Source organism: Peromyscus leucopus, chromosome 4, assembly GCF_004664715.2.
Source record: "Peromyscus leucopus breed LL Stock chromosome 4, UCI_PerLeu_2.1, whole genome shotgun sequence".
Lineage (NCBI taxonomy): Eukaryota > Metazoa > Chordata > Mammalia > Rodentia > Cricetidae > Peromyscus > Peromyscus leucopus.
The window spans coordinates 114,396,171-114,419,217 of record NC_051066.1 but is presented as its reverse complement, the minus strand read 5'-3'; the positions used below and the strand labels follow the sequence as shown (position 1 = coordinate 114,419,217).

Here is a 23,047-nt window from a genome sequence, read left to right as displayed (position 1 = left end):
TATTTTTGAAATGTAAAATATTTTCATAAAATTATATCAATACACACAATACACACACACACACACACACATATATATATATATATAATGAAGCTTAGTAAGTTAAGGTACTAAAATAGAGTTGCCTAATTCAAATATTAGGAAAAAGTCAAAAATATCCAATTGTAAATGAGACAGAGATTTATTTCCTATTCACTGAACCAATAATCAAGAATAGTTAATGTACCAGACACTGCTCTGCCCAAAGGGTTGTAGCATGGTGGAGACAGGTACTAGAACACTTACTTCTATAGTTGTTTCTTTTTCTTCTTTTTTTTTTTAACCCTAGCTCCACGTTGGAACACCAGATTGTTGTTGGTTTTTTCCTCTTTTTACTCTTGGTCTTTGTTTTTTCTGGGGGCCCACCATCCAGCTCCCCAAATAATCACACATGGAGGCTTATTCTTTCTTATAAATGCCTGGCCTTAGCTTGTCTTGTTTCTAGCCAGCTTTTCTTGACTTAAATTATACAGTCCATCTTTTGCCTCTGGGCTTTTACCTTTCTCTACTTCTGTATAACTTTTCTTTCTTGCTTGCTCCATTGCTGGTTGTGTAGCTGGGTGGCTAGCCCCTTCTTTTCTTGCTTCTTGATCTTCCCCTCCTATATTTCTCCTTGTATTTGTTTTCTCTGCCTGCCAGCCCCACCTATCCTTTCTCCTGCCTCACTATTGGCCATTCAGCTCTTTATTAGGCAATCAGGTGCTTTAGGCAGGCACAGTAACACAGCTTTACAGAGGTAAACAAATGCAACATAAAAGAATGCAACACATCTTTGCATCATTAAACAAATGTTCCACAGCATAAACAAATGTAACACATCTTAAAAATAATACTTTCCAACATAACTCCAGGAAGGGCAGAATGAATACCCTTTATAAAGGATCTTTCAAGTGAATTCTTTTCTACACACTTGAAGAAAGTACAAAGAACGAGGGCACTGACATCATAAGGGATACAATAGATGATAGTTTGAGACTATGCTGCTCCCACTCACCTGAAATGATACCAGCACCAATGAGGAATAATAAACAGAATAGAGACAAGAAACTGGCTTTCTACAGGTCAGAAGTGACTTTTAGTGATTGCACACACTGGGCATTAACTCTGGCAGATGATCTTTAGGGATTATCATAGGTTTTTCTGGAAGAGTCCCAACAGGAAACGGTAGGCAGTGCAGCACTGACTCCCCTGACTGAGGAAGAAACTGTGGCCACACAAGAGTTCCCATGTAAAAATTCACCAACCTGTGCCATTCTAACACATGCATTTTGTTTGAGCATTTGACTCAAGATATACTAGAAACAATGAAATTTAGAGGCAATGTTGATAAAGGAATCAAATTCTTTGCAGAGAGAACAAAACAACTGAAAGTGTTATTCAGCTTCTATGCTCATATATGTGCTGAAAGAGAAAGAATATGGAAGAAGAAAAGGGAGGGGGAGAGAGAAATTCTATTCTTTGTTCATTTCTAGAGCATAATGCACAAAACTGATAGTAATATAGCTTACCAAATACAAAGTGATAGGCATAGGAGTTGCAGGAAATAGAATGACTGTGACAAATGGAAGGTGTCATGCCACATTTCTTCCATGATAAACTACTGGTCAAAACTAATACAAACTTTCAGGTAATGACAGCTTGTATCTCATAGAGAGCTAAGAGAAAATACAAGGATACTTTGCATCTGGGATTGTCGTGGAAAATATCCTAGACATCTGATTACAAAGAATAATGAAACTTACTTATTAATTCAATTATTCAAGAAATGCCCAAGTCTCTGATGCAAAGACATCAGCAGAGAAGAAATGGTACTAGAGAGTATAACTGAAGGCAAAGGGAATGATGAACCATGACATGAGAATTAAAGCTGTGTAAACAATGGGGTGTAGAAGAATTTCTAAACAGTCTTATTAAATAAGAAACACAGAGCCAAATATAGGGTTGAAAGCCTTAGAGATTATGAAAATAGTAAGAGACACCAGCTAGCCTTAACTCATCATGCTGCCATAACTCCCAAGAGAGAGCTTCTTCCTGTCTAACCTGTGCCTTTATTGCCTTGCTGTTCTACCTTTTCATTGGCTCTTAGGTCAAACACCTTCCTTGTCACTGCCAGTCTGTACAGACCTCCAGGTCTTTATGGTTGGTACTGGGATTAAAGGCATGTGTCACCACTCTTGGCTGTTCCCTAGTGTCCTTGAATACACAGAGACTCTGCTTGCCATGTGATCCGATTAAGGGTGTGCACTACTACTGTCTGACTTTTGTTTATGGCTGGCTACTTCCTCTGATCTCCAGGCGAACTTTATTTATTAACATACAAATAAAATATCACCACGATGGGGAAGGAACAATATAGATACAGATGATTAGCAAAGATGTAAGAGAGACTGGCCAGAGGAATAAACTCATTGTGAAAAAAATAATCAAACTAAGATGATGTTTTGAAGGTCCTGCAACTGGAACAGAATTTTAAACTCAGTGTTCCCCATTTTTGGGGGTTTGATGGAGTTTACTCCACAAATCTACATAGAACAAGTACAATACTAGCCAAAGAGTGGTCTCTTTGTTCCTGGTCCCTCACCACTCAATAGTAAATAAACATCAAATACCAGCATCTTTCTTCCTTAGCTGATGGTTCCTTTGGCTCCTGGAGTCTGTTCTTCCTACAGGTTCTCATAGCAGGCTGAGAGGACCAAGGAATCAACTGTCTTCCACCTAGAACAACCCTCAATCAATGGCTGACAAGCTGCACAAAACTAATGTCCATACCCAGAGATGTAAGTTCCTCTGTCTGTTTACCCCAGTGGGGACAATTGGAGATCTATGATACCCTGACTCCCAGAACCTTCAGTGGGAATTTGATTGAAAACCCATACCTTGGACCACTGTTATCCTTCTTCCTTGTCTTCTTTTCAGTCTCTTTCTTGGAGTTGATTTCCCAAATAATTTTGTGTGCCCATCCCTTTTGATTTTAGATTAACTCAACCAACCCAAAGCCATGCTATCAATGGTTCAGCTTTAAGCATATCACCTGCAATTGAATAACAAAAAAGGCTAAGAAGGTTGGATGGAAGCTCACAGTGAAGATGTATTGGAGAAACACTTTAAAAAAAAAACCTCCACACTGCATAGGAGAGGTCAGGGGACAGTGAAGTGAAGAAGCATTGGTACTCCAGTTGGAAAACATGGCACTTCATTGTGGCACTTAAATTGAAACAGGATTAGTAAACCAGGATCATGGAAATGGAGGCCTGATATGGAGAAAGAAGAGGACTTTAAAGGATCTGGGCCAAGGGGGTATTCGACAGTAGATACCAGACATGCATTGTTACTCACCTTATACATTTAGGCTGGATTATTTGTTGAACTCACAGCTCACCATTTCAGGTAGTTTGAGGGGATCAGCCATCTTTGCTTCATGTGTTCTGGAGATCTGAGAACACTCTAGTGTGGCAAACACTTTATCATTGAGCCATCTTCTGAGCCCAAGAGGTGAACTTCTGGAAATTAATTTCAACTATAATCTTGATTGGATTGAGGAGTGCCTAGGCTATTGTTAGAGCACACCTCTAGATATATCTATGATGGCATTTCCATCACAGAAAGAATTAACTCAGTAGGGGAGAATTTGCCATGAATTTCAGTTGAGCCATCCCATGGATTAGGGATCTAGGTAGAATAAAGAGGTAGCTGATCAGCCAGCTCATCATTGCTCTTTCCATTTCATGGTCAACATGATGTGAGCTGATGTGTATAACATGCCCTCTATCATGATGAGCTGAAATCATGAACCAAAATAAGCTTTTCCTTGCTATTTTTTTTTTTCTCTCAGAAATTTTGGTCACAACTACAGAAAGATAACACAGGAGCTGCATTATGGGTGTATCAAATGCCTTTGATAATTAAAACTTCCTCTCAGCTAGATTGTCAAAACAATTCATTTTACTTTTTATTTAAAACTGTTGCCTGGAGCAGAAACAATTTGCTAATAATCTAAAATTAAAAAAAAAAACTCTTAAACTAGAAAAATCAAACATTTTCAGGTTATACTATAATAAGTGTAGATTTTTTTTAATATTAAAAGAAACAAGAGAGCTGCCATACATGGTCTACCTAGCACACATGTGGATGATGCTGCATTTGCTCAGCCTGGGAGGAGGGGACTGGACCTGCTTGGACTGAATTTACCAGGGTGAGCTGAATCCCCAGGGGAGTCCTTGCCCTGGAGGAGATGGAAATGGGGGGTGGGCTGGGAGGGAGGGTGGGAGAATCCGGGGCTGATATGTAAAATTAAATAAAATTTTAAAAAAAAAGTTATTTTAAAAAAAGAATGTTGGAAATAGGGCATGAAAAAGAAGGACCAAGTCCAATTTCATTGAATCTGACCTGGAATAAACAATCCTCAGATACACTGAGCCAGTTTTGACGCTTTCTCTGTCTCTGTCTCTGTCTCTGTCTCCCTCTCCCACTATGTAGTACAGGCTGGCAAACTGGCTCCATACTCTTGATTCCTCTGTCTCAGTTTCTCAAGTATGCAATACTGTGTTTGGCCTCTGAAACAACTCATTATTGAAGGACAACGTACCCAACTAAGAACAGAAAACATGGATGCGAATATGGTTGATTAAAACAGGTATATACAAAGCATAAAATGAAATATGTAGAAACTGAGAAAAAGTGGTAAATTTTGCTTAGAGCAAAAATAAAACTATTCATCTCCATGAGTGTGGAGTGGTGTTTTCTCTCATGGTTTTACCTCCTTTGTATCCAAGGCCATGATTTTCATCAGTTCCTCTTTCCGCTTATTGTGGGTTTTGCTCTTTGTTCTTTATCAAAATCATAAATTATGTTTTTTTGATATATTTGTTTTACTGGTGCTTTTAAAACCTACCTTGTGGAATCATTACCTCTTCTACTTTTCCCCATTTGAAATATTGAAAATTTCCATTTCCTTAACTATTATTTAATTTTGCTTTTCATATTTATATCTAAATGAAACATTACATCCCCAGGCAACTTTCTCTGTAATGATGGAAGTTATTAAGGCTGTACATTTCTGAATAACACTTTCATGTCTTCTCAGCTTTTGTCTGGGGCTGTTGTTTTTCACCGCCTCCTTGACAGATTTTAATTTCCTTTTTGATCAAAGATTGTCTTGCTTTGTGCTTCTTTTATTGTCAATCATTATGTTTGTTTGTGTTGTTGCCATTTACTTAATTCTAATTTTACTAGCTTATAACCAGAGAATGCAGCTTATAAAAAACTGTCCACTTCCATATTTGTATAGGTCCTCTCCACCCACAGTGACCATATACATAACTGACACTTAAAAAAATAAAACTACAGAAATAAGCTGGAGATGTAAATCTTAATGGTACAGCAGAGCAGTGGCCATGTGTGTGCAGCCTGTGTTTTATCCTCTGCACTGAAACACGTGGGCAGCTGTTGTTACTGTTTCTATTAAGTTCCAAGAATACCTCCCAACTGTATTCGAAGGTTAAAGTGTTGAATATATCAACGCATTGCCTATGTTTTACAGTCTTTTTCTTTTTCTTCATGTTTTCAGTTCTGAAATACACAGATGTTTCTAACTTGATTATATTTTCAACAAGTTCCATTTGCTTTGAAAAGAAGTGCCTTGAGCCCTGAGCAGCTCTGGGTCTGGCTCATAATATCTGTGGCTTCACATCTACAGCTGTGCCATGTCACTATGTGGTCCTGTTGAGCCCCGTCCAGGACCCCTGACTTCCATTTTTTTGATGTTAATGCAGTTACTTTTATTTTGTTTTGAGTTTCCTCATTCTGTTTCTATTTGTTATTTGAAATGTTCTTTGTAAATGATATCTGGCTATGTTTTGTTAGATATATTGCCTGTCTCTTTTATGATAGAGGCTTTTGGTTTTATATTTTATTCAGTGACTGATGGATTCTCAAGTGTTGCTTTTATTTTATTTCAGATGTATTGCAACATGTGGTGTTTTTATCTTTTTTTATTGTTTGGCTCTTCTTGCTTATTCTCTTTCCCCTTTTGTAGAAATGGGAGCATCCATTCCTCTTTGGCATTCAGGTTATTTTGTGTAATCTTAATCTAAATAATTAAATACCTGTCATCTGCCATTCATCAAAGAAAAGATCACCTGGCCAGCAAGATGGTTCCTCAGGTAAAGGCTCATAGCACCAAGCCTGACTCCCTGTGTCTTATCCTCCAAGCCCACAATGGTGAAGTAGAGAAGAAACTTCAGTAAGCTGTCTTTGACCGCTGCATGTTTACCATGGCACACATATAACCCTCTACTTCCTCAATACTCAAATAGTGAGTTCACCACCCTAGAAGAGAATATCACTGCTTACTTACCCCTTGGCTGTGTCCAAAAACATGAGACTAAAGAAAGCCTACTTCCTCCCTCCTCTCTTCTTTCCTGAATCTCACTAAGGAATAGTGGAAGTGTTCTCCTTCTCTGTGATCACTTCTCCAAGGCTCGATGACAGAAGCACACATTATACCCTTTTCCTTCCACACATACACATGGTAGGCATGTCACACTGAATCACCACTAGTCTTTTTTTTTATGTTTCTCAGTTTTTCTGTTTATGTGTTGATGCTCTTTTCTCGGTATGTTTCTCAATAAGTTCTGAGACTTTTTTCAATAGGTTCCAAATCACTTCCTCGCCTCAAATCCCTTCTGTTTACCTTACTAGAGGAATGATGTCTAGGTTGGCTTTAAGCTGATGTTATGTAAAGATCCTCTTTCCTCTCTCACTGATGATACTATTTTACAGGGATTATTTTTCTGAGTTAGAAAACACTTGCCATTTCTAGAGGATAAGGTTTCCGCAATGCACCAGTGGGGGTGTGTTCTTTTCTATTTTATTCAGCTTGAATCACAGTGAACATTGGAAATTCATGAGTTCAGGACTTCATTATTTCTAGAAACTGCTCTTTTTAGTTTTTACTTTCTCCTTGGGGAGTCCCCATGCTCTGAAGCTGTCATTACAGACATTTTAGTCACAACCTACCCTGTGTCTTTCCTCCCTGGCATCTTCTTTGAGTGGACACTGAGCTTGCAGAGTTCACATACTTGACCTTCCATTTTACTAACTTAGTTCCCAATAGCTTCATTTTCTCCTCGAGTAGATACATTGAATGCAATATGCTCAAGTCTTAGAAGTGTGTTAACTTGATTCACCTCCTGCCTTCTGCTCCAGCGAGTCCTTCACATTGAGTACAAGTTTGATAATTTTGCCCGATCTCCTGCTTGACGGATTCCCACAGATTGGTTGATATCACCATTTTTGACCAACTGGAATTTGAATATTCTTGCTAGTGTACCTCAGCAGGACCTATACACAGAATGGAGAACAAAGGTCTATCTGCCCCTATGGGCTTCAAGATGAGGCAGGCAGGGTTATACTTTTTCATTTACTCATTTCACTGTTCTTTTTCATCCCAAGGAAGAAAGTTTTAGCTCAACATCCTTTGCACTTGCCTTTGTAGATTTGAAACACTCTGACTGACATGATTTTCAACATGCTCTTAGAGGACCACAGATCTTTCCTGGAAGCTTTCCCCAAATATTCCTGTTTTTAAATCTTTAAGTAGGCTCTGATTCTGTTCTCCTTGTACTTACTCAGATTATAAAGTCAAAAGACCCATATCTCGTTCTCTGTGCCTTGAATCTCAGAAGCCCAAGCCCAATACATCCACTTTCTTCTTGCTTTGGGAGAAAAAGGAAGGTTGAACTTTGGGAACAATGTGTGAGGCCACCATGCCACAGTGTCCTGGAAGACTGTTATAGTGATAATATAGTGATAACAAACAAAAAAGAACATGATAGCCCGTTGACAAAAACAGAATTTATCCATTAATCACAAGGATAGGCAGGCAAAGACTAAGGGCCAGTTCATCAGCCTAAAATCTAACAAAACTATGCAAAGTACTTAATAATTCCTGACCAGAGTATTTCTATGTTCTCCATTTCTTTTTCTTTCTTTCCTAATAAGGCACATTTTTATCAGTGATTGAGAGTAGGGTTTCTTGGCACAAACAAGAAAAGTAAGAATTTTTTTTGGTCTGAATTATAGGGGACATTTCAAGATCATCTCATTGTTTTATCATTTATTTAGTAAATATTTATTTAGCATCTGTTACCTCCCAGACCTTTGCCAGCATTAGAATAGCGTTTGGCTTGACTGAGTGAGCTGTGGGTATTTGTCCATTTTCGCTTGAATGACCTTCTTCTCATTCTTCACTTTCCCTCTTCTTAAAGATTTTCTCTTGGGAAGCAGCCATCCCAGTTTGTTCCAGCCATGATGATGATAGCAAGCATTTGTGTCCTGTTCACATACAGAAGGCTTGAAGTATTCTGGTTCCATTTGCTTTATGTTTTGGAATCTGGACTACAAATTCAACTACGTGGGGAATTCTGGGAAGCCAGGAGTTGAAAATAACAAGTACCTTGGTGCTACCTCTAGAAATTCTGATTTGATTAAGTGTTGCATGAGAAAACCAGAAAGCAGACAACCAAGTAGGTAGAAACCTGAGAAATATTCCATAATGCTGGATTGAGAGAATGCAAGCTTCTGCTTGGAGAAGAAACATTAGACATCTGTTTCTGTGACACATTTGCATAGAGACAATGTTGAAAGTAGAATGAAAGTAACACAGGATGCTGCAAGTTCAAAGTGTGCCTTTTATCATCTCCTTGTTTAGGGCAGATTCCATAGAAGCAGTAGGTTCATTCAGGACAGATCCCCAGGACAGACAGACTTGTAAAAGAGTGAGAAGGAGCAAAATGAATAGGGCTGTGATCTCAACATGAATCTACTACCCTCGACATGATTCCACCAGGAAGCTATGGAGTGTGAAAGAAAAGCACAAAGTGGAAGCAAGTGGACAGGGACTTAACTACATCCCCATATCAACTATTTGTTGAAAATCTCTTAGGTTTTTATTTCTAAGAGAGCAGACAAATTCTCTGAAGATGTCAGCAACCATAGATTCTTAGCAGTTGCATCAGGCTATAGCTGGGGGGATGCATCTACTTGTCACTGAGGGTGGGGTGAAGGCAACTTCTATACCTGGACAGATGTGACTGTACCATGCCGCAGTACTTCTGCCTTGAAGTGCCAAAAACGATGTATCCACAGGGAACAGAACATTAACACTGAAGCATTCTGTGCACCAAGAAATCCATCCTCCCTTTCTTGCCTCTGCATGCCTTCAAATCTGTTGCCTTTAAGTACTGGCGCTTGAGAAATCATACTTTCCTTAAACTTTGGTTCTAGTGAAACTGCAATCCAGGGAGGCTGCCCAAGTGCCAGTGAGTGGCTGTACACCTATGCACAAACAGGTAGCACTAAGTGGACTCAGTGGAATTAGAAAACAGAGCACAGGAAACGTGGAAGAGGAGTTGGAGAGGGGGAGGGGTGGTTTTGATTAGGACACATTAGATGCATGTGTGGAATTCTCCAATAAAATGCAGTCTTGTAAACACTATATTGAATGCTCTGGGAAATCTCTGTTTAACAGAAAGCACTTCATTACTAACTGAACGCAGGAGATGTGGGCTTTAATTCTGCCCCTGACTTTGGAGAAGTGGTTTGCCGTCTCTGGGGTTCACCAACTTCAGTTAAAAAGGTATGTGGTCAGAGTCCCAGTTACTTTTGGACACTGAGAACTTGTGATTTGAATTCTCATTTCTCACAGGGAGGAAGCAGATCTAATTTTTTGTTTACAAGAGATAAGTTTTGATCTTGCCACCTTAATACAAAACAAGAGAAAGAAACGTAATCACTGCCCCCCCCCCAAAAAAAAAAAAGGCGATGTGGCTTTGTTTGGATCCGGGGTCTCTGATATGGCATATTGGATGTGTCAATGTCATGTGATTTATTGTGCTTCATAACATTTGGGAACAGATATTTGGTATTTCATCCAAGGAAAGCAATTTTCAGAAACCTTTTAGAAGGTGGCTGGAGCATCAGTAATCGGTGCCATTTCTTTATGCCAACATTTCCTTAAAGCAGCACAATCTTTCATTTTAATCATCCCTCTCAGCAGGCTCCTTCCAGGGCACAGGAGCAGGGCACCCACCCTTCAGAAATGAGGTTCTATTTTTAACAGCCACCAGCCAACAAACTCCCTATTAATCGTGTGAAATCTGCTCAGATGGCTGCTCTTCTGGGTTCTTGTGTCCCACACCCCCCTCTTCACTCCCCATCTGCACAGCCCTCCCCTGAAGATATTTTTAGTCCTAGCAGCTACATCCTTGAGAATTACTAGGAGGATGCTATGCTTTGTTTCTAAATAAACATTTTAGAGATGTGGTTTTTTTATTTCTGATATTTTCAAAGAGATTAAGCATGCTACTTCTTAAAACAAGTCAGTATTAACTAAGGAGCAATCTGGACTGGGAGATCTTCATCTTCCTGGGAATTCCTTTCTCACAAGGAGTAAACGCTCCATTGTTCAGTTGTGTTTAGTCTTCTCAGGGTAGTCTTGAGAGTTATCTTTGGAACGGGAAAGCCCAACCTTTCTCACTGCATACATTTTCTCCAAGTTTTCAAATTTGTATCACTAAATGCAGGCATCTCTTTAAAGCACTGAGCTAGGACACAGGACTTACACTTGAGGGCCAATGTGGTATATCACTGAAGCTATAATCATCAAAATATTTTCAAAGCACCTGGAGGATTCCAGGAAATAGCATCTATAATAAGAATTTAGCTTAGTTAGCACAAATTGCAGTGTTTAATCACCCACTCTCCATAAAAGAAACCATATTGCCTATTATGTTATTAGCTACTGTGATTTGTGGGTTGTGGTTTTTAGTAGGTTATTTGTGCATATAGGAAAAAGACATTTCTAAGAAAAAGACAGCATAGTCTCCTTCCAACATCCTTCCCCTGATCTTCCTAGATATTTATCACATAAACATACATATATATCCTTAAGCTAATATATATATATATATATATATATATATATACAATACACATATACTCACATGTATCATTGATACACACACACACACACACACACACACACACACACACACACACACCAAGTAATTCTTAATTTTGTCACAAGTATTTTTCTGTATCTGTCATGGTCTGAATGAAAATGGCCCCCCATAGGCTTCTATATTTGAATGCTTGATTTCCAGCTGGTGAAATTGCTTGGAAAGAATTAGTAGGTATAGTGGAGGTATGTCACTGTGGGCCACACTTTGGGGTTTTGGTTTCAAAAACTCTTGTAATTCCCTGTGCCCTCTCTTGGCTTTGTAGTCATGGGTCAAGATGTGAGCTCTCTGCTGCTCCCTCAGTCTGCTATAATGGACTCTAATTCTCTGAAACTGTAAACCAAATTAACCACTTTCTTTTTCTAAGTTGCTTTGGTCATGGTGTTTTATCACAGCAGTAACAAAGACAGAAATGGTACCAGAGAGTGGTGTTTGTTGTGACAGGCCTGACCTTGCTGGGTTTGGGCAGAAAGTGGATGACTCTGGTAATTTGAACTAGGCAAGATGATGAATTAACAGCCCATGCTGGTAGGAGCTTGGAAGACTACAGTGATGGGAGACAAATGGACTGTGGAAGCCCAACACAAGAGGCTTCAGAAGGAAAGCATATTAGCAATGGAGCTAGAAACCTTTCTTGTGATATTTTGGCAAAGAATGTGGCTTTGTTTTGCCTTTATCCTAAGAATTTGCTTGAGTCTAAATTAAAAGGTAATGGACTAAGGAGATTTCAAGATATCTTACCACTGACAGTTGTGTAGTTATTGATAACCACTCTCATGCAGGTCTAAGAAATATAAAGCCTACAGTTTACGGAGAAAAACAACATCAATACATTTAATGTTAGAGTGAAGGCTTGTACTGAAAGAGATGAGGTTAAAGAATGGCCTGATCTGAAATTAAATAAAGGCAGGGGTACCTTCAGGGTAAGACCCCACCCAGCAAAGTTTCCAATTTATAGAAAGAAAATGTCTAAGAAATATTTTTGTTCCTAAAAAGGAGCAATGAATCAAAGCTGCTACAAACGTGATTCAAGGATGTCAGGGTTCATCTTAAGCTGTTAGTCAAGCCAACAGTGCAGTTCATGTAGTTCTGGCATGATGTTATGAAGGATACCCTAGTAAAAGGGTTATGGAATCTTTCTCCATGGTTAAGGAGAACCACTGAGACCATGTATGTAGCAGAGGAGTCCCTGTAAGGAGGCCCGATAAGCCATTGTGTGAGGCTGTGAAAGTGAAGCCTGGATTGCATTGGAGAGCCCAAGATGTTAGAAGTAACAGAGCGATGAGAACTTGCCAAGGATAGTTGCACACAGGGAGTGGAACCAGTCCAGAGTAAAAAGAGCACTGCAGTCAGCAAAGCTGTAAGGGATAAACCATCTAAGCCATTTTGCCATCAGGCATAAAGGAATTGGAGTTTGCGCTGCTGGGTTTCAGTCTTGATTTGGCATAGTATTTCCTTATTATACCTCCATCTCTCCCTTTGGGAACAGCAAAATATATTCTGTGCCATTGTATGTTGGAAGTATGTAATTTGCCTTTCAATTTTATAAGGGGTTACATTAAGAGATTGCTTTGAGTTTCAGAAGAGATTTTGGATGTTTAAACTGGTTTGAAACTGTGAAAAACTACTGGGGCTTTTGAAATTGGACTAAGGGCATTTTTGTATTATGATATGGCCATAAACCTATGGTTTTCAGAGAGTGGAACATGGTAACTTAATTGAGCATAACTCCCATGGGTTCATGTATTTGATTATTTGGTCCCCAGAGTGTAGAACTGTTTGGGAAGGAGTAGTATGTATAGAGGAGGTGTGTCACTGTAAGTAAGCTCTGAGGTTTCAAAAACACTTTTGCAATTCCAAGTATTCTCATTGCCTTGTGGTTATGGATTAAGATGTGCACTCTTAGTTGTTCCTTTGATCAACCATCATGGACTCTTCTAACCCTCTGAAACTGTGAGCCAAACTAAACGCTTTCCTTCATAATGTGCCATCATCATGATGTTTTATCACAGCAAAGTAACTTTAGAAAAGTAACCAAGACAGTAACCTTATTTTTATTCTTCATTAATTACAATTGAAAAATTTTTAACCAATCCTCAAGTTTATCTCCTTATTCAAAAATAGTTACCTTATGTTCCTTTATCTGAAATGAATCAGAATCTATACCATCAGTGGTGATGACTGAGTTCTAATTAATAAGGAAAAATGAACAGTTCGGAGTTTGTGGAGACTTTGTGACAAGCTACTCTTTGATTAGCCAATGCCTTCTGTTTATGTGTTCCTTAGAAATCTTTTTGATTTTTTTTTAAAAATAGTCTCTTTCCCTTCTTCATTGTCTCTTCTCAAATCTTTAGCAAATCTATGTAATTTCTGTTAATATTGGTTTAAAAAAATCTAAACGCCTTCTAAAGGTTAGTTTACCACAAATAAATAAACTGAAATATCATGAGTGTTTAGCTAAGCAGTGTTTGTCTCCCTGCTTTATGTTTCCTGGGGAGTCTCCTTGTGACCAGTACAAAAGTCTTGCATTTGTTCTAGTTCAGAGCCCACAATCTATTTTCTGGGCACTATTCTGTGAAGCACAGGAGAGATGTGTCATCTGTAGCATGAAAGCTTTGATATTTGTCAAACAATGAGCAGCAAGAGGTGATGGAATGGACCCCAGCAGGAGCCTGGTGTGTGTGCAGCCTGGCTGTCAGGAAGCCCAGGACTTTAGAACTTTGAGCATCCATGCTAACCGCATCTTCAATCCCTTTTTCTTGGATGCATCTTATAGATCTGTAGTCTCTCGTGCATTGCCTGCATTGGCAAATTTGGGGGAAAGCATCTTCCACATGCTGGCAGATGGCTGACACATCTGTTTTCCTGAATCTTGGTTCAGAAAAAACAATAAATATAGTAATTCCCTTACTCGAGATCTCAGTGAGGTTTTGTACCTTTCCTAGAGAACACACACACACACAGAGCTATCAACTTTAATTTTAGAACAGTATATTTACATGAACTGAGTATAGTATAAGACTTGTTGAGTATTTTTTTTAGTTTCAAATGATAAGGTAAGGGTTTTTGTACAGATGAAAACCTATGTAGGAGTGAAACAAGCAAAAGTGGGCCACAGAGGAAGCCAGGAAAAGTGGGGCTTTGGCCTGATATCTCTGGAAATTCTTAGAAATGTAATCGTCACTGAGGTCACAGGATTTTTTTTTTCTTACCTTCAGATTGTGGTTCTGACCCTAGGAAAATAGAAAACCTCCAGACATTACCAGGCAGATTCTTTTGGGAACGATTCTCCTGGGAAGCTGCAAACTGTTTGCAGCAGGCACTGAAGTGGAAATACCTCATTGGAGTTATGGGTACACTAGCTGGCCACTGAGTCTGGCTATGCACATTCAGTTTTAGTTTTCTTTGCATAAATTGTGTTTCCTATGAACAGAAGTAAGTTTACTTTTTCATGTGTAATTTGAATGACTTACATTTCTTTTGTTGGCGACAAATCTGTCACGAGTACTTTATAGAGTAGAAGTCAGTTGAATGGAAATCCTTCTGTCATTTATCTTCATAAGTGCTTTAGTTTACGCTATTGGCTATTGGCTATGATGAGAGCTCAAGTTCATATGTGGATGTAATTATGTCAAGATCATTTCCTTATACTCCCATTAATTTTTGGAAAATTATTATGAAAGGGTATTACGCTGTTTTCAAACATCTCTACATTAATTTTTTAGTGTAGTATATGGCATTGATTACTATTTACAGAAGAGTTATAGTATTCTGAGAACAAATCCCACTTGGCACTAGTGGAAATGATTCTTTTGGTATACTATGTTTGGATTTTTGTTGATAATTTTTACATCAACATTCACACATTCACTCTAAACTTTTCTTTACTTTTTTCATTGATTTTGATATTGGGGTAATTTTGATATTGGGGTAATTGATATTGGGGTGATTGTCTCATACAATCAGTTTGGAAGTTACTTTCTTTTTGTTTTTTGTGGAAATTTTCACCAGAATTCATTTTAATTTCTCTTTGGTAGAATTCTCCAGTGAAGACATCTGTTCTGGAGTTTTTCTTTGCTGAGATGTTTTAAGTCAGCTGTTCAATAATTTTACTAGTCATCGATCTATTCGAGTCCTTATATATCCATAACTTATTATTGGTGTGTTTTATGTTCCTGTGGATTTATTTGTGTGGTTTTTATTGTTCAAATCTTTTCTCTCCATAGTAGATGTATTTCTAATATTTTACTTTATTTGAAGCTATTGTAAATGTTTCTTTTTCTTCTAGATTATCCAATTTGTACTTAGTTGCTGACACTCCCTTCTTAAGAGTCCTATTGCTTTGTAGCATTCACTATAATATCTCCTATCATTTCTGATTTTTGCTAGTTGATTCTTTTCTATTTTTCTTAGTCTAGTTATGGACTTGCCAATTTTGTTAATCATTTCATAAAACCAACTCATAGGTACAATAGACTTTTTACTTTTCTATTTTCTTTATTTCTTTTTACTGCTCTATCTTCTTCCATCTGATAACTTTGGGTTTCATTTCTTCTTTTTCTAGTTTCTTGTTGTCTTAAGATCTTTCTCCCTCTAGAATGTAAGTATTTCTTGGTATAACATCTATAAGTACTGTTTTTATTGCATAAGAAAAGTTTGGTATGTTATATTTTCATTTATCTCAATTTGTTTCTACTTTCTCCTGTGGTTTCTTCTCTGACCTAAGACTTTTGACTCAGGAATGAGCGATTTAACTTCCAAATGTTTATGAATTGTGATTTGTGCTTTTATTCTGTTTTATGTGAGAAAACAAATTTGATTTGATTGCTTGTTTGTTTTTGTTTTATTTGTTTTTCAAGATAGGGTTTCTCTGTGTGGCAGCCCTGACTATCCTAAAACTTGCTTTGTAGACCAATATGGTCTTGAAATCAAAGAGATCCACATACCTCTGCCTCCTGAGTATTGAGATTAAAGGTGTACACTATCACACCCAGCCAGTAAACATATTTGATATAGATTTCAGCATCCTTGAATTTGTTAAGACTTCTCTCAAGCAATCAGGTTGCATGTGTGCTGACAATTTTATATTCTGTTGTTAGGTGGAGTATTCTGGATATGAGTTTTAGGTTTAATCTGATCATAATGTTTGATCCTTGAGTTCCTTATTGATGTTTGTTGAGTTATTTTATCCATTATTGAAAGTGAGTTATCTAAGTCTATGGGTAGAACAATATTGTCTGTTTCTCTTGATGCCTTGCTGATGGTGAATATAACCACCTAATGGTGTTTTCCTGCTCAATTGACACATTTATTATCATATAATGTCCACCTTTGTTTCTTCAGAGTTTCTGAATTATAGTTTATTTTGTCTGATGTAAATATGGTCATTCTTTGTCCCTTTTAATTACCACTTGCATGGAAAAAATTCCAATTATTATTTTTGATCCTATGTATATCCTAATATCTAAAATTAATCTCATGGATAGTATATAATTTTGATATTACATTGTAATTCTTGCATTCACTGCAAGCTTGTTTTTAATTCAGAGTTTAGTCCTTTTACACTTAAAACAACTATGAACAGGAAATGACTTACTATTATTACTTTGCTCATTGCTTTCTTATGTGTTATATTTATTTTTCTTTCTTCTCTTGTTTCATTTTTTGTTATGTTTTTATTTTTGTACTGGCATTCTTGTTTTTTTTTTTTCTTCTCATTTTCCCTTGTGTATCTTCCATGTGTATTTTGTTTGTGGTTAGACTGGGAATTATATAACATCTCCATCAAAAGACAAATAGAAAATACGATACATAGATACAAGGAAATATTACTCAGCTATAAAGACAAATGAAAGTTTCAAGTAAATGGGTAAAACTGGAGAAATTATACAGAGTGAGGTAGCTCATTCTCAGAAAGATTAATGCCCCATGTTCTCTCACATAAGCAGACTCTGCTTCAAAGCCTTTATTTCATGTGTCTAACTTAGAGCACAAATGGAGGCTAGGCAACTCAAAAGGGACCTTCTGAGGAGAATGTTAAGGGTAGGGGAATATGAGATTATACACCAAATGACTTTTTCCACCAGCCATGATTATTACACAGATCACCTCACGGCAGCTGTGCTTACCCACTCAATGCCCACACAAGATTAAGCCAGTCAAAATTCCAGTATTGGTGGGGGAGGGACTCCAGGCCTCATCATTGGCACACCTGCAATTAGCAGCTGATGACTGCTGAGTTGAGAGAGTTGCTCTCCTCTGAGGACTTGGTCATTGGTAGGTTGCTCATGCTCCATTGAAAAGCTCCATACCTATGTGCAGATGGGCATGTTTAACTGGGCTCAGAGAGTTATTAATAACAGCAATCAAAAGGAAGACACGACATTGGGAAGATGAGGAGGGCACTAACGCAAGCTGGAGGGAGGTAATGATGGATGGATATGATCAGCAAACATTTCACAGACCTATCCATTTTTCAAAGAACAAACTTAAAATGTTTGAAAACTAGTATTAATAAATGATAAAATAAAAATAAATTGAAAAGATGAGGATATGAAGTTGGGAGAGTGGTGTGCTAGGGGAGTCCTAGGGGGATTAGAGGGGAGAAATTAGGGTTAAGATAGTCTTATTTCATTGTATAAATGTATGAAATTCTTAAAGAATAAACTACAATGCCCTAACTTTGACAATATATATTCAGATGATAATTGAGTGTCAGTGACACACAAAAACTTCTCATTAACTTTTCCTTTTCTTAGAATATTATTGATACAAGATGTTTCTGTGTTTATATCCATTGGCATAATTTTATGATTTTATTTCTTTTTATGCTTTTATCTTTAAATCCTATATCAACATTAAGTGTGGTTTACATACACAGCACTGCAATTTTATAATATTCCATATTTATCTACATATTAATAATTACTTAAGAATTTTATATGTTCACATGCTTTGTTCCGGCTTTCTAGTAGCCCTTTGTTTCATTTCAGGTAGAATTTAGAATTCTAGGATTCTCGGATTTCATTTCAGGTAGGTTACTACTGATGAACTCCTTAAGCTTTTATTTATCTAAAAATGCTTTTGAAATTTATCTTTCATTTTTTAAAATTTGTGTGTGTGTGTGTGTGTGTGTGTGTGTGTGTGTGTGTGTGTAGATACGTCTTGCACATATAGAGGTCCTAGAGCAGTATCAGATGTCCTCAATCACACTCTACCTTAACCTTAGCTTTGGGATATTATTATTGTTTTGAATGTATCATGGTCCTACCTGTGCTGCTTCTACTCCTGACTCACTGCCATTCTCATGGCCACTATATGAAATCATGACTTCTCCATGCTTTACGATTCGTTCTCTGCTTTGCTTTCAAATGTTTTATCACAGCAAATCTCAGTTTCAGTCTGTTTAGGTCATTCTTTCAATCTTAATTACTTGCAGTTTATTCATTTTCTTTGTTTTTCTCTTTTAGTTCTCAAATGGAGATGTTTGGACGTCCATATCATGTCTTAAATACATTCTCCATCTGTTCTCTCTTCTTTCTGTTGCACCCATAAACCAAGGTCTACATTCATCATTTTCACATTGTTCCTTCAGCATTGATTCTTCTTTCTGTTTTAAGTGTACTGTTAGTGCATCCACTGGATTTTTTTAATTAAGAATTTCTTATTCATTTTACATACCAATCACAGATCCCCCTCTTCCTCCTTCCACCCCACCAACTCAGGAGACATTCTCTCCTACAAGAAGGTAAGGCCTCTCATGGGGAGTCAGCAGATTTCTAAGTGAAGTCAATGCGCTTTCTAAATCAAGAATTTATATTTGGCTGGTTTTTTTTTTTTTTGTTTGTTTTTTGGTGTGGTGGTTTGAATGAGAATGTCCCCCATAAGCTCATATATTTGAAGGCTTGGTTCTCAGTTGTTGGAACTGTTTGGGAGAAATGATCAGGGAGGTGTGGCCTTGTTGAAGGAAATGTGTCACTGGGAGTGGGCTTTGAGGTATCAAAAGCCCATGCCAAGCCCAGTTGCTCTTTCTCTGCTTACATCTGTTGTGGTAATATATTGTATACCCTAATAAAGCTTGCCGGAGTATCAGAGGGCAGAGCCAGCCACTAGATTAGACATAGAGGCCAGACAGTGGTGGCACACACCCTTAATCCTATCACTTGGGAGGCAGAGATACGTCTGGATCTCTGTGAGTTCATGGCCACACTGGAAACAGAGCCAGGCAATGGTGGCACATATTTTTAATTCCAGTACTGGGAAGTGCTGTGGATATCACTCTATATAAATAAAACACTGATGGCCAGTGACCAGGCAGGAAGTATAGGCGGGACAAAGAGAGAGGAGAATTGGGGAAACAGGAAGAAGGAGCAGAGACACTGCAGCCACCGCCAAGAGAGGCAACCTGTAAAGACGCCGGTAAGCCACCAGCCACGTGGCAAGGTATAGATTTATAAAAATGGGTTAATTTAAGATAAAAGAACAGTTAGCAGGAAGCCTGCCACGGCCATACAGTTTATAAGTGATATAAGCGTCTGAGTGATTATTTTATAAGTGGATTGTGGGACTGCGGGGCTTGGGGAACCTGGAGAGAAGCCCTCCAGCAACAGGGAAGCACACACACCTTTAATCCCAGGAAATGATGGCAGGTCAGAGAAAGGTATATAAGGCATGAGGAAACAGGAACTAAAGCAGTTCAGCTGAGACCCTTTAAGGTGAGGAAACAGGATCCACTGAGGAGTTGATGAGGTGAGGCTAACTGTGGCCTGCTCTGCTTCTCTGATCTTTCAGCTTTCATGCTGACACCTGGGTTTTTATTAAAAGACCATCTAAGATTCAAACAACAATCTGTTGATCAGAGAGATGTAAGCTCTCAACTATTGTTCCCGTGCCATGCTACAGTGCTACCACCATGCTCCTCACCACGCTGGTCATGAACTCACCCTCTGAAGCAAGTCCCCAATTTAAATGATTTTTTTTTCTATAAGTTTCCTTGATCATGGTATCTCTTCACAGCAATAAAACCAAGACACTTTGCAATTCTAGCACTTTCTTAGTATTCTCACTTGCTCTTGCATTTTTGCTGATAGGCCATATAGGTGATTGTGCTTTCTCTTAGTATATTGAACTTCCTTGGTTATTACTTGTGTAGTAAATTAATAGATCTTCGTCTCTTCTTGCTAAGTTTTGAGATATTCAGTTTACTTATGTATTTATTTGTTTTTGGATTGGTCCACGTTTCCATCGTTCTTCATATCTTTACTGTTTTGGTGGTGTTACACATTTGGGAAAGCATCTCCCTTTTACATTATTCATGGATTCTTTACACAAGAGAAGAATTTTCCCAACATGCTCAGTTAGAGATTCTTAGGGCCTTTCAAACATTTGAGGGTGTGTGTTTTCTCTGGATCTGGGGCATCATTTCTCAGAGTGCTGTGCTGGCTTCTTTTCAGGCACTTGTCTTCTTTCTCTCTTTATGGGGTCAGACTGTCACTGTCATAAGGCAGAACTTCCAGGCCTGCAGCAAGTTGCTGAGTCCCGTGGTTCTCCTCAGCAGCTAGGTACACAGTGTTCCTGTAACACCAGCACTCCGAGTCAGACAGGCAGGAAGCAGTCTACCAGGCAACTTCCCAGAAGTCTGAATATCAGCCACATGTTCCTCAGTTTCATTTCCTCTTGCCAAAGAAGCCAGTGATGCAGTATTTTCTCTGACTATTGAGTGTCTTCTGGGTGCAGCAAATCCTGAACTCTTGTCACTAGTCTCCAGGCATCTACAGTCATGCCCCTGCTGCCCAGGCCTCTTAATTGGGTGAGATAAAGTCAGTCTTTGGCAGCCTTCCCAAACCCAGAATGTTAGACTTTTCCCACTCTTTTCCACCTGGTGGAGAAGCCGGAGGGTAACTTTTACTCTCCACTGCTCCATGCTAGACTAGTGTGGTAAAAAAAATTGTCATGAGTGATACAAGATGATTCCCCAATCCAATACACCACCCATTTCAGTAGATCTGCTCTTAGTTTTGAACATGCATAGGGTACTGAAACTTTGAAAATAGCTCTGAGAGATCTCCTAAGGGCTTTAATTGTTAGGTAAGTGTGTTCATGGGGAATGAGGTCTCAGGTTTTCTTTTCCACTGTTTTCTATGAAGTAAGCTTTCAACAAAAGACTAGTTCTGTTAAAGAAGAGGAAAGGAAAAATATCTGAAGGTAAGACAAGGGGAGATTTTTCAGAAAGTGTAGGTGTGGGGGCATGTTTTGTGCTGTTGAGAATAAATTAACAGACTAATAGACCGATTATGTATACAAGAGCAGTGACTTTTAAACCTCTGTGTGCATTAGGAACATATGGCAAGCCTGTGGAAACACAGATTGCTGCACAGAAGGCTAGAGTTTCTAGTTCAGGAGGTGGTGGAGGCTGTATTTCTGATGGGCTCCCAGGTCATCCTGACGCAGCACATCCTAATGAGGCTCCTGCTCTAGAAACTGAAGAAGAAAAAGAAGAAAGAAAACTGGAGGTGCAGAACATGAAATTTGGACTTTTCTCTCTGCTTTTTGCTTTCTTTAGAACACTAAGGGACAAGGTAGTCAAATCGTTTTTGTTGTTGTTTTTCCAGTCTCCCTGTCTACCAAGGAATGCCTTGACAAGGTTCTGTAACCCAGGCTGGACTTGGACTGGCATTGCTCAGGTCTTACCTTCCAACATGACTGGGGTTATCGATGAGCTCGATCACTTGGCAAGAACGTTTTTGTTTCGCAGTAGAAATGTTAGTGTTGGATTGATGGAGAGCCCTAATTTCAAACATTCTTTTCGATCACGTTGGATTGTCCCTGTTGCTCTCATTTCTTCCCATGTCAGATGTAGGATCTAAACTCACTGGTGCATTTTATACCAGCTCACGATATTATTGTACTCACACCATTCTTTGTTTGCCCATGCTTGTTGGCGTTTGTTCACAACTTTTTTCAGGGGCTTGTAAGGTCCTAATTTTCTACTCAGGCAGCAGTTTAGAGCAGGTATAGACATTTTTCTGACAGTTTGAGTGAGACTTGAGGGGAACTCTGAGGACATGGGCCTCATCAGCTTGTCAACAGAATTCTAGCATCAGCTACATTTTAAGTTTTTCAGCAATTCACACAACAGGGAAACTGTGCCCCTGGTAAGCCCACTTGAGTGCTACAAGTTCTGAAACCATGGTAATAGCCCAGGGGTTTTGACAGAATCTGAGTGTTGCCTACATAATTCACCATAGGAAGATTATGTTAGCTAAAAAAATAAAAATAAAAGTATAAACACAGTAAACCTGTGATGTGTAAAGAAAAATGTCAACATTTTTCACACTTTAAAACTTATCTCATCAGGAGAATCTTTTTTTTTTTCTTTAGAAAAATAAGCAACATTTGGATTAAAAAAAAATCCCCGTCTATAGAAGCAGCATCTGCTGAGGCTCCTTCCTGTCTTTTCTTGTCAGGTCTGCTTGAGTTAAGTTCCCAGTGTGGGAAAGTCAGCTCCAAGCTCTTTCAGGGTCTGAGAGTATAGAATGTATTGAACACTCAACCGCAGTTAACTGAAGTGGAAATGAAAGGGATCCATTCTGAAGACTTTTCCTCTCTCCCTCTCCAGGTTCTTTGATGTGAAGAAAGAATCTCAGCTTCCAGAGTGGTGATAATGGAATTTCTTTTCCAGTCAGACTCTTCTTGTATAATCCAACCATGTCATAATCCTTCTGACTTCCTTCAGACTCCCTGATGCAGGCCGCGCGCTAATGACAGAGCCTGCACTGAGGAGACACTGTTGGAGAGAGAAAACGAGCCAAGTGTTTCATCTCATAATAAAAGCAACTAAACCATGTTGGGGTTGGTGGAAGATAAAAACTATAAAGTCCTATTTTATAGTTCCTCTCATTACTTAGCTGTACACTAAGAAACTCTTTAGATTTCTTTTGAGGAGAGAATGTATACATAATAATAATAGTCTGTAAAACTATAGCTATGTG

General features: G+C 38.5%; 1 long non-coding RNA gene across 3 annotated transcripts in view; it reads left to right on the top strand.

Annotated features, from left to right (window-relative positions):
- LOC119087897 overlaps positions 1-22,341 on the top strand; it is a 155,653-nt gene extending 133,312 nt beyond the window's left edge. For all 3 annotated transcript variants that reach the window (XR_005091413.1, XR_005091414.1, XR_005091412.1), the window contains 4 exons: positions 2,709-2,816; positions 4,516-4,672; positions 18,050-18,089; positions 21,393-22,341. This is a non-coding gene — a long non-coding RNA (uncharacterized LOC119087897). The remainder of the gene's footprint in view (positions 1-2,708; positions 2,817-4,515; positions 4,673-18,049; positions 18,090-21,392) is intronic.
- The last annotated feature ends 706 nt before the right edge of the window (positions 22,342-23,047 follow it).